This window comes from Bos grunniens, chromosome 2 (genome assembly GCF_055505025.1).
Source record: "Bos grunniens cultivar Pamir isolate PY7600 chromosome 2, Bosgru_T2T1.0, whole genome shotgun sequence".
In the NCBI taxonomy this organism is placed as follows: Eukaryota; Metazoa; Chordata; class Mammalia; order Artiodactyla; family Bovidae; genus Bos; species Bos grunniens.
The window spans coordinates 133,065,355-133,083,235 of NC_141166.1; the positions used below are offsets into that span (position 1 = coordinate 133,065,355).

At 41.1% G+C, this 17,881-nt stretch overlaps 1 long non-coding RNA gene across 1 annotated transcript; it reads right to left on the reverse strand.

Moving 5' to 3' along the window:
- Positions 1–402: 402 nt before the first annotated feature.
- LOC147378785 (uncharacterized) lies at positions 403–1,641 on the reverse strand. Its single transcript, XR_015149802.1, has 2 exons — positions 1,114–1,641; positions 403–666 (listed from the first exon to the last, which is right to left on the reverse strand). It is a non-coding gene; the product is annotated as an uncharacterized LOC147378785 (long non-coding RNA).
- Positions 1,642–17,881: the final 16,240 nt, after the last annotated feature.

The window sequence follows — 17,881 nt, forward strand, 5'->3', positions numbered from 1 at the left end:
ATTTTGTATCTGAGCTGATGAGACAGTGAATCAAGTTATCCTGCTCCACCAGGAACCATGCTGTGTTCCACAGGGGTGGAATCTTCTCCCAGAATCTGAATGGCAGGCTCCCTGCATGGGAGGGATGCAGCTTTGGACAAAGCTTGGCTTCCCCAAGGTTCAAACTAGAAGTGAAAGGCCTTCAAAAGTTTGCTGCATCTGCAAGTTCCTCTGATTTGGCAGGGCCAGGAGGGTACTGCGTGAGACCAGGCTCCCCTGACTCAAGCTCAAGCTCCAATTCCCATCTCAGGGGGCACAGGGTGGCCAGGAGCTGTGGCTGCCAAGGTCAGGGGAGCAACTGGAACTTGGGGCGCGGAAGAGTGACCATCAAGAGCCTCTGGACTGTACTGCGGGCCACTGTGATTCTTTCTTTGGGCAGTTAGTTCTCTGCTTTTATTGCCACTTCTCCCTTGCCCCGGGTACAAGGAAGAAAAGGTTTCCCACCATTTCAGTTCTACAAGGATCAAGTCATCACCCGCTGCTGTCACTCACCCCATGACAGTGAGCCTTAGGGAGACTCAGGGTGGAGGAAACCAGAGAACACTCTGTGCTTCCGGTGAATGGGGCTGCCTGCTGTTAGATGCGTATCTCAGGAAGAATTTCGATGACTCCAGATCTTACATCTTCCTGTACACAGAAAAGCATGAAAAATTATGAACTTGAGATGTCTGTTCTTTGTGATTAGCAGTAGTCTTTTGTTGCTCAACTGCATGTTTTTCCCAGCAAAAAAAAAAAAAAATTGTTCAGATATATCCTGACTCTCCCCCTACCTCTTTGGAATAGTCCCTCAGAGTTACGGAGAGGCTGTCTCTCAGGCTGTAGTCCTTAGTAAAGTCTCTGAATAAAACTTAACTCACTGCTCTCACGTGCATTTTTCTCAGTCGACATGGGGACACGCTGCCCTTTACTCACTAGGCCACACCACCCCACTGCCTACTGCCTCTTTCTGCCTCAGCATCCTCCCATCACTGACCCCATTTGCAACACTCTGCCCAAACGGCTGCAGTTTGAGTAGACTTTGACTTGTCCTTGAGGACACAGTTTAATGCCACCCGCTGGGACGTCATGACCTACCTCATCTAGGTTAGGCAGTGGTTGTGGCAGCACTACACCTTCTCTTCTGCAGTACTTTGCTTTGCAACCTTGCCGTGGCCTGTTGAATTGTCTCCCTTACCGAACCGGAGGCGTTGTGAGGTCAGTGACCTGCTCCCAGCTGCATCGCGGTGGGCGGAGCCCCATCCTGCTCCCTCGGTTTCCTCCGCCTGCATGTTACCACGCCAGTGGGTTCTGTGGGGCTGGGGCCAGTGCTCACCCTCCTGCTCCCTGTGGGGGCCCTGGCAGGACTCGCGTGTGGTTCAAGGAGGTCCCTTGGTCACGTGAATACCGAAGACTAGTGGCTGGGCAAAGGCACTAGGAAGTCAAGTCTCAGGGAGCCTGTGGAGGTGACTCTAAGTTCAGAAGGGAGGAGGGAATTGGGTTACTGCCCTTCGTCTCTGGGTGGAAAGGTTCATTGTGGTAGAGGGGAGGCGGAGGTGTTGGAGCTGCACCTGGATCATCACCCCATAACCCACTGCTAAAGCCTTCTTCACCATTGCTCAAGGTGGGGCTCTGCCTCTGTTCTGTCCCACTGATGTATTTGTCTGTTTGTGACAACACCACAGTGTCTTCAAAGTACTGTTGTTTACAGTGAGTCTTGAAATCAGGGAGTGTTGGTTACCTGATTTGGCCTTCTTTTCACAATTATTTTGGATATCCTAAGCCTTTGTTTTTATGTATGAATTTTATAGTCAGTTTGTCAATATGAACAAAATTCCTATGGAGATTTTGATTGGAATTACATTGGATTAATTTGGAGAGAACTGATATCTTAATGATATTGAGCCTTCTGAAGCATGTATATGATGCATGTCTCCTTTAAATTCTCTCAACAGTATTTCATAGTTTCCAAATCTTCAGATTTATCCCCAGTGCTTAATATTTTCTAATGCTATTATAAGTAGTATTTTAAAATTTTCAATATATGATTTTATTGTTAATATATGGAAATATAATCAGGGTTTTTTTTATATATCAGTCTTGTGTCCTACAAATGTATTAAACTCGCATATTCAGTAACTAAAAAAAATTCATTGGACTTTTTTACATAGATAATCATGTCATCTGTGGATAGAGAGTTTTACTTCTTCCTTTCCAATCTGCATGCTTTTTACCCTCATTGGACTGACTTGAACCTCCAATGCAATGTTGATGGAAATAGTGAGAATGAACATCCTTGTCTTGTTCTTGATTCAGGAGGAATGTATTCAGTTATTTATTCTCCACTGAATATGATGTCTAGTCATGGCTATGGTTTTTCCTGTGGTTATGTATGGATGTGAGAGTTGGACTGTGAAGAAGGCTGAGCGCCAAAGAATTCATGCTTTTGAACTGTGGTGTTGGAGAAGACTCTTGAGTCCCTTGGACTGCAAGGAGATCCAACAAGTCCATACAGAAGGAGATCAGCCCTGGGATTTCTTTGGAAGGAATGATGCTAAAGCTGAAACTCCAATACTTTGGCCACCTCATGCGAACAGTTGACTCATTGGAAAAGACTCTGATGCTGGGAGGGATTGGGGGCAGGAGGAGAAGGGGATGACAGAGGATGAGATGGCTGGATGGTATCACTGACTCAATGGACGTGAGTCTGAGTGAACTCTGGGAGTTGGTGATGGACAGGGAGGCCTGGCCTGCTGCAGTTCATGGGTTCACAGAGTCGGACACAACTGAGCGACTGAACTGAACTGAACTGAATATGACATTGTTATAGTTTTTTTTGGTGAATATCTTTAATCAGGTTGAAGAAGCTCTCTTCTTTCTATTCATACTTTGCTGAGTGTTTTTTTAAATCAGAAATGGATGTTAGATCTTTTCAAATACATCTATTGAGATGAACTATGGTTTTTCTGTCCCAGTTTATTAATATGGAGATTACATTTGTTGATTTTTGAATGCTATACCAATCTTGCATTCCTGGGATAAACCTCACTTGGTCATGATATATTATTCTTTTGTGTATTGTGGGATTTGACTTACTAAAATTTTGTTAAGAATTTTTATATGTATAATCACAAGGGATATTGAGCTCTAGGTTTATTTTCTTTTTCTGATTTTAATAGCAGAGTAATGCTGGTTTTATGGACTTCCCTGGTGGCTCAGTGGTAAAGAATATGCCTGTCAATGCAGGAGACATGGTTTTGATCCCTGGTCTGGGAAGATCCCCTAGAGAAGGAAATGGCAACCCACTCCAGTATTCTCACCTGGGAAATCCCAGGGACAGAGGAGCTGGCAGACTATAGCCAACGGGGTCTCAAAGAGTCGGACACGACTTAACGACTGAACAACAGCAGTAACAGCAATGCAGGCTTTATACAATCAAATGCGAAGTATTCCCTCCTCCTCAGTTTTCTGGAATAATTTGCGTAGTACTGGTATTATTTTTTCCTTGAATTTTTGGCAGAAGAAATTAGTATATTCATCTGGGTCTGGAGTTTTCTTTGTAGAAAAACTTTAACCACAATTCTGTTTTCTTAATAGATATAAGGATAAATAAATTATCTATTTCTTTTTGAATGAGCTTTGGTAGTTTCTTTCAAGAAATTTGCCACTTCATCTAAATATTCAAATTTATTGGCTAATTTAGAAAACTATTAGTTTCCGAGGGTTTCTGTAACAAATCACCATGGCTTAAAACAACAAAAATATATCATCTCATGGTTCTGGAGGGTAGACGTCCAAAATCAGGGTGTCGGTAGCACTGGTCCCTTCTAGAGGGTCCGAGGGAGAGTCTGTCCCATGCCTCTCTCTCGGCTTCTAGTGGTTGCTGGCGATCCTGGGCACTCCTTAACTTACAGATGCTTTACTCCAATCTCTTCCTCCCATCTACGCATGATCTTCTTCCTGTGTGTCTCTATGTTCAAATTTTCCTCTTAGATGGACACTGATCATTGGATTTAGGGCTCAACCCAATCCAGTATGACCTTATCTTAACCTGATTACATCTGCAAAGACCCTATTTCCATAAGGTCACATTGATGGGTGTCAAGCGCCTGTGTGTGTGTTCAGTCACTTCAGTTGTGTCCGTCTCTCTGCGACCTCATGGACTGTAGCCCTCCAGCCTCCTCTGTCCATGGGATTCTCCAGGCCAGAATACTGGAGTGGGTTTCCATGCCCTCCTCCTCCAGGGGATCTTCCCCACCCAGGGACTGAACCCTTGTCTCTTAGCCTTCTGCATTGGCAGATGGGTTCTTTACCACCAGTGCCAACTGGGCAGCCTAGGTGTCAGGTAGACAGGAACTTTTGAGAACACTATTCAACCTTATCTTGCTTTTATTATCTGTAGAATCTATAGAAATGCCTCTTCTTTCACTCATGATTTTGGTAATTTGCAATGTTTTTCTCTTTCTCTTTTTCTGATGAGTTTGATTAGACATTTAATAGTATTATTGCTATTTTCCCCTAAGGAAATGGCTTTGGTTTCATTCTACTGATTTTCTGCTTTCTGTTTTTATATTTCTATTATTTCCTTTCTTCTACTTACTTTGGGCTTAATTTTCTCTTGTTTTCTAACAGTTCTATCAGTTTTTCATTCATGTAATTTAAAGCTTTGATATTTGGCCATAAATGGCTACAATTTTTATATCCATGTGAGGAAATGACTGTTTCATCGTTATGAAAAAGTCATTTTGGAGAATGGTAATTTTTTCTTTGTTGTTCTGAAATCTACTTTATCTGACTTTAATTTAGCCTGTCCAAATTTCTTTTGCTTATTGCTTAGTGTTAGCAAGGTTTATCTTTTTTCCATCCTTTTATTTTTGATGTATTTGTCTCTGTATTTAAAATGTATTTCTTATAGGCAGCATATAAGTGGGGTATGGCTTTTTCATCTAATCTATCATTATCTGCCATTAATTGAGAGGAGAGTGAAAAAGTTGGCTTAAAGCTCAACATTCAGAAAACAAAGATCATGGCATCTGGTCCCATCACTTCATGGCAAATAAATGGAGAAACAGTGGAAACAGTGACAGACTTTATTTTATTATTGTTTTTAATTTTATTTTTATATTTTTAATTTATTTTAATTGGAGGCTAATTACTTTACAATATTGTTGTGATTTTTGCCATACATTGAGATGAATCAGCCATGGGTGTACATGTGTTCCCCATCCTGAACCCCCTCCCACCTCCGTCTCCATCCCATCCCTCTGAGTCATTCCACTGCACCAGCCCTGAGCACCCTGTCTCATGCATCGAACCTGGACTGGCGATCTGTTTTACATATAATAATATACATGTTTCAATGCTATTCTCTCAGATCATTCCACCCTTGCCTTCTCCCACAGAGTCCAAAAGACTGTTCTGTACATCTGTGTCTCTTTTGCTGTCTCACATACAGGGTTATCGTTACCATCTTTCTAAATTCCATATATATGTGTTAATATACTATATTTGTGTTTTTCTTTCTGACTTACTTCACTCTTTATAATAGGCTCCAGCTTCATCCATCTCATTAGAACTGATTCAAATGTGCTCTATTTAATGGCTGAGTAATACTCCATTGTGTACATGTACCACAGCTTTCTTATCCATTCATCTGCTGATGGGTATCTAGGTTGCTTTCATGTCCTGGCTATTATAAACAGTGCTGTGGTGAACATTGGGGTACACGTGTCTCTTTCAATTCTGGTTTCCTCAATGTGTATGCCCAGCAGTGGGATTGCTGGGTCATATGACAGTTCTATTTCCAGTTTTTTAAGGAATCTCCACACTGTTCTCCACAGTGGCTGTACTAGTTTGCATTCCCACCAACAGTGTAAGAGGGTTCCCTTTTCTCCACACCCTCTCCAGCATTCATTGCTTGTAGACTTTTGGATCTCAGCCATTCTGACTGGTGTGAAATGGTACCTCATTGTGGTTTTGATTTGCATTTCTCTGATAATGAGTGATGTTGAGCATCTTTTCATGTGTTTGTTAGCCATCTGCATTTCTTCTTTGGAGACATGTCTGTTTAGTTCTTTGGCCCAATTTTAATTGGGTCATTTATTTTTCTAGAATTGAGCTGCAGGAGTTGCTTGTATATTTTTGAGATTAATTCTTTGTCATTTGCTTCATTTGCTATTATTTTCTCCCATTCTGAAGGCTGTCTTTTCACCTTGATTATAGTTTTCTTCGTTTTGCAAAAGCTTTTCAATTTAATTAGGTCCCATTTGTTTATTTTTGCTTTTATTTCCATTACTATGGGAGGTGGGTCATAGAAGATCTTGCTGTGATTTATGTCAGAGAGTGTTTTGCCTATGTTTTCCTCTAGGAGTTTTATAGTTTCTGGTCTTATGTTTAGATCTTTAATTCATTTTGAGTTTATTATTGTGTATGGTGTTAGAAAGTGTTTTAGTTCCATTCTTTTCCAAGTGGCTGACCAGTTTTCCCAGCCCCACTTGTTAAAGAGATTGCCTTTTCTCCATTGTATATTCTTGCTTCCTTTGTCAAAGATAAGTCCATAGGTGCCTGGATCTATCTCTGGACTTTCTATTTTGTTCCATTGATCTATATTTCTGTCTTTGTGCCAGTACCAGGATGACTGTAGCTTTGTAGTATAGCCTGAAGTCAGGCAGGTTGATTCCTCCAGTTCCATTCTTCTTTCTCAAGATTGCTTTAGCTATTCAGGTTTTTTGGTATTTCCATACAAATTGTGAAATTATTTGTTCTAGTTCTGTGAAAAATACCTTTGGTAGCTTGATAGGGATTGCACTGAATCTATAGATTGCTTTGGGTAGTATACTCGTTTTTACTGTAGTGATTCTTCCAATCCATGAACATGGTATATTTCTCCATCTATTTGTGTCCTCTTTGATTTCTTTCATCAGTGTTTTATAGTTTTCTATATATAGGTCTTTTGCTTCTTTAGGTAGATACATTCTGAAGTATTTTATTCTTTTCATTGCAATGGTGAATGGAATTGTTTCCTTAATTTCTCTTTCTGTTTTATCATTGTTAGTGTATAGGAATGCAAGGGATTTCTGCATGTTAATTTTATATCCTGCAACTTTACTATTTTTTTGGGCTCCAAAATCACTGCAGATGGTGACTGCAGCCTTGAAATTAAAAGACACTTGCCCCTTGGAAGAAAAGTTATGCCCAACCTAGACAGTATATTAAAAAGCAGAGCCATTATTTTGCCAACAAAGGTCTGTCTAGTCAAGGCTATGGTTTTTCCAGTAGTCATGTATAGATGTGAGAGTTGGACTATAAAGAAAGCTGAGCACTGAAGAATTGATGCTTTTGAACTGTGGTATTGGAAAAGGCTACTGAGAGTCCCTTGGACTGCAAGAAGATCCAACCAGTTCATCCTAAAGGCAATCAGTCTTGAGTATTCATTGGAAGGACTGATGTTGAAGCTGAAACTCAAATACTGTGACCACCTAATGCAAAGAACTGATTCATTTGAAAAGACCCCGATGCTGGGAAAGACTAAAGGCAGGGGGAGAAGGGGAAGACAGAGGATGAGATGGTTGGATGGCATCACCGACTCAATGGACATGAGTTTGAGTAAACTCCGGGAGTTGGTGATGAACAGGGAGGCCTGGTGCTGCAGTCCATGAGTCGGACATGATTGAGCGACTGAACTGAACTGAAATCTATCATCTTGCCATTTGTTTTCTGTTTGTCTTATTTGTTCTCTGGTTTTCTTTTTCCTCTTTCTCTGTCTTTTTTGGGGTTAATTAACTACTTTAGATATGATTTTATGTTGTCTTCTTTGTTAAGTTCATTTTTGTGGTTTGGGGTTTTATAGTGTACATCTCTAACATCTTTTTTTGATATTTAAATATAGTATATTTTCTTGAGAAATCATTAGATTCAGGCATTAATATGAAAAACAAATTGTTTTACTTCTACAGTTTCATATGCAATTGTAGGTTATTCGTAGGTATGAATATACAAAGTAAAGCTAATGTATAATAATATTTTACTCATCAGTAAAGAGGCTCTGTAGATACAAAGAAAGCCTGGTTTATTTTTGCTTTCTGTTGTATTTTTATTTACTTCTGTGATATTTAGCCTGAGCAGTAGTATCATAGGATATTTTATGTGTTTTTTATGTGTTTTTTCAATGAGTCATCTAATATTTGCTTTTTTGAAGAATTTCTTGGTGGCCTAGTGGTTAGGATTTCCGGCTTTCACTACTGTGAAGTGAGTTCAATCCCTGGTTGGGGAATTGAGATCCCTCAAGCTGCATCACCCTTACTCCTCCCCCCAAAATAAATAAAATATGCTTTTTGAAGTGAAGTCTTCAAATTTAGAGGCCTATGCTGCTGCTGCTGCTGCTGCTAAGTCGCTTCAGTCGTGTCCGACTCTGTGTGACCCCATACACGGCAGTCTGCCAGGCTCCGCCATCCCTGGGATTCTCCAGTCAAGAACACTGGAGTGGGTTGCCATTTCCTTCTCCAATGCATGAAAGTGAAAGGTGAAAGTGAAGTCGCTCAGTCGTGTCTGACTCTTAGCGACCCCATGGACTGCAGCCTACCAGGCTCCTCCGTCTATGGCATTTTCCAGGCAAGAGTACTGGAGTGGGGTGCCATTAGAGGCCTATAGATCTATATAAATGAGAGTTCTTTTCCCTAAGTTACAGGATTATAGCTGCATAAGTGTTCAAACCAGTAACTAACAAATCTGGCACAATAGGGACCATTCATTAAAAAAAAAAAAACACGAAAACAAAATCTATTAATTATGCACACAAGACACCTGCTTAGTAGTTCCAACCTGGTTTTCATTAACCATATGCTGCTGTATTCCTCATCAGCCCCTTGGGCCACCAGTGCCGAGAAAGATTCATAGGATACTGCTCTAAAGACTTGGGGGAATAGTAGAATAAAAACAGGGCCAGTAGAAGGAAGAAGGGCAGAAAAATGTTTAAAGATCTGCAAAGCTCTTCTGTCCATGGAATTCTTTAGGCAAAAACACTGGAATAGTTAGCCATTCCCTTCTCCAGGGATCTTCCTGATCCAGGGATTGAACCTGTGTCTCCTGCATTGCAGGTGGATTCTTTATCATCTGAGCCATCAGGGAAGCCCAAGAATAATAAACTAGAAAAAGATGAAAGACTCAACTAATGAAGTATGCCAAAGAATGACTTTCCAATGCCAGCCTGATGTCATTTCATAACAAAGTTCATGCCTACCTAACCAGTCATGTTCTGTAACGACTTTACATGAACTATAACTATAAGCTCTTTCCTCTCCATTTATTTTTTACACCATATTCCTGAGATGCAGTTTATTTATTCTTTTAAATTAATATATATATATATTTTATTCATGTATAGTTGACAGAATTTATTTTATTTATTTATTTAATTTTTTTGAAGTATGGTTGATGTGGTGGTGGTGGTGGTGGTTTAGTTGCTAAGTTGTGTCTGACTCTTGTGACCTCATGGACTATAGCCCACCAGGCACCTCTGTTGATGGAATTTTCCATGCAAGAATACTGGAGTGGGTTGTCATTCCCTTCTCCAGGGGATCTTCCCAATCCAGGGACTGAACCTGTGTCTCCTGCATTGCAGATGGATTCTTTACCACTGAGCCAGGGAAGTTCCAAGTGTATAACATAGTGATTCACAATTTTAAAAGATAACACTCCACTTATAATTATTATAAACTATAAGTTATATTCCCCATGTTGTACAATATATCCTTGTAGCTTATTTTATACCCATCAGTTTGTACCTCTTAATCCCCTACCCTTGAATTTCCCTTTTCCCTCTACCCACTGGTGACCATTACTTTGTTCTCTATATCTGTGAGTCTTCCCTTTCTCTTATATTCACTAGTTTGTTGTATATTATAGATTCTACATTGACATTTTAAGAATCAGTGAACTAAAATGGACCAGAATGGGCGAATTAAGTTCAGATGGTCACTATATTTTCTACTGTGGGCAAGAATCCCCTAGAAGAAAGGGAGTAGCTCTTGTGGTCAACAAAATAATCCAAAATAGAGTACTTGGGTGCAATCTCAAAAATGACAGGATGATCTTTGTCTGTTTCCAAGGCAAATAATTCAATGTCACAGTAATCCAAGTCTATACTCCAACCACTAATGTTAGAAAAACTGAGGTTGAATGGTTCTATGAACACCTACAAGGCCTTGTAGAACTAACACCCAAAAAAGATGTGCTTTTCATCATAGGGGACTGGAATGCAAAAGTAGGAAGTCAAAAGATTCTTGGAGTAACAGGCAAGTTTGGCCTTGGTATGCACAATGAAACCAGGCAAAGGCTAACAGAGTTTTGCCAAGAGAACACACTGGTCATAACAACACCCTCTTTCATCAACACAAGAGATGACTCTACACATGGACGTCACCAGATGGTCAATACTGAAATCAATTTGGTTATATTCTTTGCAGCTGAAGATGGAGAAGCTCTATACAGTCAGCAAAAACAAGACTGGGAGCTGACTGTGGCTCAGATCATGAACTCTTCATTGCCAAATTCAGACTTAAATGGAAGAAAGTAGGGAAAACCACTAGGCCATTTAGCTATGGCCTAGATCAAATCCCTTACAATTATGCAGTGGAAGTGACAAATAGATTCAAGGGATTAGATCTGTTAGACCAAGTGCCTGAAGAACTGTGGATGGAGGTTCATGACATTGTACAGGAGGCAGTGGTCAAGACCATCCCCAAGAAAAAGAAATGCAAAAAGGCAAAATGGTTATTTGAGGAGGCTTTACAAATACCTGGGAAAAGAAGAGAAGCAGAAGGCAAAGGAGAAAAGGAAAGACACATCCATCTGAATAAAAGTGAAGTCAAGTGAAAGTGTCACTCAGTCCTGTCCAACTCTTTATGACCCTATGTACCATAGCCTGCCAGGCTCCTCTGTCCATGGGATTATTCAGGCAAGAATTCTGGAGTGGGTTGCCATTTCCTACTCCTGGGGATCTTCCCAACTCAAGGATCGAACTGGTGTCTCCTGCATTGCAGGCAGATTCTTTACCATCTGAGCTACCAGGGAAGCCTCTATCCATCTGAATGCAGAGTTCCAAAGAATAGCAAGGAGAGATAAGATAGCCTTCCTAAGTGATCAGTGCAAAGAAATAGAGGAAAACAATAGAATGGGAAAGAATTGAGATCTCTTCAAGAAAATTAGAGATACCAAGGGAACATTTCATGCAAAGATGGGCACAATAAAGGACAGAAATGGTATGGACCTAACAGAAGCAGAAGGTATTAAGAAGAGGTGGCAAGAATACACAGAAGAACTATACAGAAAAGATTTTAATGACCCAGATAACCACAATGGAATGTGATCACTCACCTAGAGCCAGACATCCTGGAGTGCCAAGTCAAGTGGGCCTTAAGAAAGCATCACTATGAACAAAACTGGTAGAGGTGATAGAATTCCAGCTGAGCTATTTCAAATCCTAAAAGATGATGCTGTGAAAGTGCTGACTCAATGTGCCAGCAAATTTGTAAAATGCAGCAGTGACCACAGGACTGGTAAAGGTCAGTTTTCATTTCAATCCCAAAGAAAGGCAATGCCAAAGAATGTTCAAACTATCACACAATTGCACTCACCTCATATACGAGTAAAATAATGCTCAAAATTCTCCATGCTAGGCTTCAACAGTACATGAACCAAGGACTTTCAGATGTTCAAGCTGGATTTAGAAAAGGCAGAGGAACCAGAGAACAAATTTTCAACATTTGTTTGATCATGCAAAAAGCAAGAGAATTCCGGAAAAACGTCTATTTCTGCTTCATTGACTACACTACAGTCTTTGACTGTGTGGATCACAATAAACTGTGGAAAATTCTTAAGAAGATAGGAGTATGAGACCACCTTAACTGCTTCCTGAGAAACCTGTATGCAGATCAAAAAGCAACAGTTAGAACCAGATATGGAACAATGCACTGGTTCCAAATTGGGAAAAGACTACGTCAAGGCTGTATGTTGTCACCCTGTTTATTTAACTTATATGCAGAGTACATTATGTGAAATGCTGGGCTGGATGAAGCAGAGGCTGGAATCAAGATGGCAGGGAAAAATATCAATAACCTCAGATATGCAGATGACACCACCCTTATGGCAGAAAGTGAATAGAAACTAAAGAACCTCTTGATGAAGATGAAAGAGGAGAGTGAAAAATCTGGCTTAAAACTCAACATTCAAAAACGAAGATCATGGCATCTGGTCCCATCACTTCATGGCAAATAGAAGGGGAAACAGTGGAAACAGTGAGAGACTTTATTTTCTTGGGTTGCAAAATCACTACAGATGGTGAGTGCAGCCATGAAATTAAAAGACGCTTGCTCCTTGGAAGAAAAGCTATGACAAACCTAGACAGCATATTAAAAAGCAGAGACATTACTTTGCCAACAAAAGTCCGTCTAGTCAAGGCTATGGTTTTTCTCATAGTCATGTATGGATGTGAGAGCTGAACCATAAAGAAAGCTGTGTGCTGAAGAATTGATGCTTTTGAATTGTGGTGTTGGAGAATACTCTTGAGAATCCCTTGGACTGTAAGAAGTCCAAATTAGTCAACCATAAAGGAAATGAATCCTGAATATTCATTGGAAGGACTGATTCTGAAACTCCAATACTTTGACCCCCCTAATGGGAAGAGCTGACTCATTAGAAAAGACCCCGATGCTGGGAAAGATTGAAGGCAGGAGGAGAAGCGGACCACAGAGGACGAGATGGCTGGATGGCTTCCCGATTCAATGGACGTGAGTTTGAGCAAGCTCTGGGAGATGGTGAAGGACAGGGAAGTCTGGCACGCTGTTGTCCATGGGGTCACACAGAATCGGATGCGACCATGTGACTGAACAACAATTGATTCTGTATATTAAATGATATCATACGTTATTTTTCTTTCTCTGTCTGAGTTAATTTCACTTAGCATGATGCCCTCCGAGTCCATCCATGTTGCTGCAAATGGCAACATTTTGTTTTTATTGGCTGAGTAATATTCCATTGTATGTATATACTGCATCTTCTTTGTCCATTCATCTATTGATGAAGACTTAGTTTGCTTTCATATCTTGGCAATTTTAAATAATGCTGTCATGAACATCAAGAAGCATGTATTTTTTCAAGTTAATGTTTTTGCTTTGGTTTTCCACTTATGTACCCAGGAGTGGAATTGCTGGATCATATGGTAGTCCTGGAGAAGGCAATGGCACCCCACTCCAGTACTCTTGCCTGGAAAATCCCATGGACGGAGGAGCCCGGTGGCCTGCAGTTCATGGGGTCGCTAAGAGTCAGACACGACTGAGCGGCTTCACTTTCACTTCTCACTTTCATGCATTGGAGAAGGAAATGGCAACCCACTCCAGTGTTCTTGCCTGGAGAGTCCCAGGGACGGGGGAGCCTGGTGGGCTACCATCTATGGGGTCGCACAGAGTCGGACACAACTGAAGCAACTTAGCTGCAGCAGCAGCATGGTAGTCCTATTTTTACTTTTTTGAGACTGTAACTTATCTTTGATCTGTACTTGTACAAACCTGAGAGTCGGTTACCCCTGAACTTTTGTGCCTAGTCTTGGCTCTGATTTTTATGTCTTTATCTGCTAATTCTACAGAGGAGCCTGGTAGGCTGCAGTCCATGGGGTTGCTAAGAGTAGGACATGACTGAGCGACTTCACTTTCACTTTTCACTTTCATACATTGGAGAAGGAAATGGCAACCCACTCCAGTGTTCTTGCCTGGAGAATCCCAGGGACCGGGGAGCCTGGTGGGCTGCCGTCTATGGGGTCGCACAGAGTCGGACAGGACTGAAGCAACTTAGCAGCAGCAGCATCTAAGTCTAAAATCTGTGTCCGCTGTGGGTCTAATTGATTGTTTAATGTTTCTCTTCATTGGCAATTCTATTTCCTTGCTTCTTTTCAAACCTACTAATTTTTTAAAAATTAATTAATTAATTTGGCTGAGTTGGATCTTGGTTGCATCATGCAAGATCTTTTCATACGGTGTACCAGCTCTCTAGTTGTGGCTCATGGGCTCAGTAGTTGTGGCTTGTGGGCGCCAGAGTACACATGCTCTGGAGCACACATGCTTCATTAATTGCACCATGCAGGCTCAGTAGCTGTGGCATGCAGTTTTAGTTTCTCTGTGGCAAATGGGATCTTAGTTCCCTGTATGTGCGTGTGTGTGCGTGCGCGCATGTGCTCAGTCTCTGTCATGTCTGACTGTGATCCCATGGACTGTAACCTGCCAGGCTCCTCTGTCCAGGCAGGAATGCTGGAGTGGGTTGCCATTTCCTACTAGGGGACTGTCCTAATCCAGGGATTGAACCTGCACCTCCTGAGCCTCCTGCATTGGCAGGCAGATTCTTTACCATTGTGCCACCTGGCAAGCCTGTTAATTCCCTGACCAGGGATCAAACCTGTGTTCCCTACATTGCAAGGTGGATTGATTCTTCACCACTGGGTTACCAGAGAAGTCCCCCTACTAATTTTTGGTTGACACTAGACATTGTGAGTTTTACCGTGTTGGGTGCTAGATATTTTTGTACCCTGTTTAATATTTGTGAGCTTTGTTTTGGGACATAGTTATATACTTGGAGGCAGTCTGATCCTTTTTTGTCTTGCTTTGGAGATTTGTTTTGAAGCAGTGTTCATTGTAGGTGTAGTTTATTAATAGACGGTTATTGAGATATCCAACCAGTCCATTCTGAAGGAGATCAGCCCTGGGATTTCTTTGGAAGGAATGATGCTAAAGCTGAAACTCCAATACTTTGGCCACCTTATGCGAAGAGTTGAGTCATTGGAAAAGACTCTGATGCTGGGAGGGATTGGGGGCAGGAGGAGAAGGGGACAACAGAGGATGAGATGGCTGGATGGCATCACCGACTCGATGGACTCGAGTCTGAGTGAACTCTGGGAGTTGGTGATGGACAGGGAGGTCTGGCGTGCTGCGATTCATGGGGTCGCAAAGAGTCGGACACGACTGAGGGACTGAACTGAACTGAACTGATTGAGACCCCATGGATCTTGAGGTTTTCAGTGTGGTTTCCAGCCTGTTTTAGTGTTAGGCACCATTACCTCCAACATTTGGGTGGTTCTTTCCTCAGCCCTGAGTAGTGTAATTTTCTCACAAATACACACTGATTAGTTCTCAGCTGAAAGGTTGAAGCAGGACCTCTGTAGTTACCAAGAGTTTTTTTCTCAGCAGCTTTCTTCCCTTCAGCACTGTTCTGTGGACTTTAGGGCCTTGGTCCTTGGTCTTCCCAGCTCTGTCTCCTCGACTTCAGGTATCTACAAGCTTCCTCAAGAATTTGATGTTCCTATTCTTTGGCCTGGACACTTTCCCAGGAAGATAAACTAGGGCAGTTTGAGGGCTCATTTCTCCCCCACCTCTCAGTAGTTGTTACCTTTTGTTGTTGTCTTAAGTACAATGTCTTGCAGACCTTTGTTTCTTGTATTTTGTCAGTTTCTCTTGTCATTTTGTTTCAGGTGGGAGGGTAAATCCAGTATTTGTTATCTCAACTTGGTTTTACACAGAAGTCCCTTCTTACCATGTTAGGCCCAGTTTTAAGTGTAAAAATCTGCTCAAAATCTACCTATAGGAGCTATATGGAGAAGTTCAAAATCACGTCCATTTCACCTTGTCTCATCAGAAATAGGCTCTTATCAAAAAAAAAAAAAAAAAAGAAATAGGCTCTTATCTTCCCAAACTCTTGAAACTCTGATTTTGCTACTTGAAAGTCACAGCATAATTCTTCTATTGAGATTTAAATTTTTCTTTTACCTTTGGTGTGATAAATTCGTCAAGTCATGACAAATCCCAACCAATAATTTTACCACACATGAGTAAACATGATCAGTTTTGTAAATGTTTTGTTTACACATTGCAAAGTATATTTATCTGCTCACTTTTAGTGCACGCATATATACAAATAATGCATCAGATTTAGGGATGTTGAAAGATAGAATGAAAAGTGCATTGGCTTTTGAATAGGGTACATTTGTTTCTTGTGAATCCAGCCATGTCAACCACACTTCCCTTATGTTGTAAGTATTAAATATGTGAAGTGCTAGGTTTCCCCGGTGACTCAGCTATAAAGGATCTGCCAGAAAGGCAGGAGATGAGGGAGATGCAGGTTCCATGCCTGGGTCGGGAAGATCCCCTGGAGGAGGAAGTGGCAACCCACTCCAGTATTCTTGCCTGGAAAAGTCCACGGACAGAGGAACCTGGTGGGCTGCAGTCCATGGGGTGGCAGAGAGTCAGACACAACTGAGTGAATGAACACACACAGGATACACTTAGTAGCTTAGTAGCTGTTAGCCCCCACCCACCCACCTCTCCCCATCCTCCCTGGAACCCATTTCTTTTCCCTCGTTTTATGCAATTTATTCTAGCTGAAATACACAAAAAACAACAGGGTTATTTCTGAAATATGCTGAAATCACTTCATGGGGTGAACATTGGGTGAGTAGATTAGCAGTGTCTTGTACTCAGTTATTTTGGGGCTGCATTTTGCCAGATGGAGTTGTTTTGCTTCAGGGAATACATTTTCCCTAGTGGTGGATCTGAGTCACCAGCACGTTTATGGAGTCATAGCTCCTCAGTGTAGCAAAGATCTCAAGGGAGCCAAGAGATGGTGCAGCTCTGGCTCCCTGATCTAGGGAGGGCTGTGCTGGCAAAGCCTGGGGAGGGAAGGCAACCAGAACGGAGTCACGGCCCTGGTTGTGGGAACATGGATTTAGAGCTCACGTTTCCTGGTTTCTGATACTGTGCTTTTTCTTATGCTGTGAAGAGTTCCACCCTTGCAGAGAAATGTTTCACACAAGTGACAGGGATTATTAGAGTCATTTGAGGTTCCTTTGTACTGTGACTCGAGTCGTGGGGGACTCAAAATGCTTTTAGCATCATCTCAATTCTGTTGGCACCAAAGAGCATAAACAGAATCACCCAGTTGTGTCCACTTCCTTCTCACGTGTGAGACAAAGCCTGCCAAGTTAAATTGTGCCCTTCTCCCTGCTGCTGTGAATTCATAGCTCAAGGTCTCCTTTCCCCTTCTTAAAAAAAACAAAACAGAACACATGTTCTCTATTAACAAAAATGTAAAAGCCAGAGAATTAGAAAGAGGAATTTAAAAAATTCCTGTAGCCCCTCCTACCAAAGAAAATCACTGCTAACATTTTGGGATATAGCCCCCATTAAAAAATCTAGTTACGATTCTATTGCTTTCTGGCTTTTTTCACATATTTGTGACCATATTCCATATAAAATTTCATCTTCTTCAGTTTTTATCCTACATTGTAACAGAAGTCTTTCCCATAATTATTGTAACTTTATGAAAATAATTTTAGTTGCTGCAAAGTATCTTATTCGGGCAATATACTAGAGTACTTAACTGACTGAACATTTACTTTTTAATGTAACTGAATTTTAGATCTGAAATTAATAGGCAAACATTTAGAGTATTTGATACTATTTTCAATCTCAAAACGATACATGGACATTGTAAAAACATGGGCAAAGAGGAAGGATCAAATCCAAGAGAATAGAAAACAAAAAGCAAAATTCTTCACCTGGCACCTTTCAGCACCCACTCTCTAGCCCATCACCCTCTTTTAACTGCTTAGGATTTTTGTTTTTCTGGAAATTTCTCTTCAACCATAAATAAGAGTTGTCAAACATTCTAAACCTTTTCTTAGTAATTTTAGTCTTACTATTGAGTAACAGCAAAAGTTATGTCCAACTAGCAAAGTACCCTGCTAATTGCCCAGTAAGTATTACGCAACCGCTAAAATTATTTTTAGAAAGACTTCCTAATAAATCAAGCATGGTCTGTTCTTGTTTCG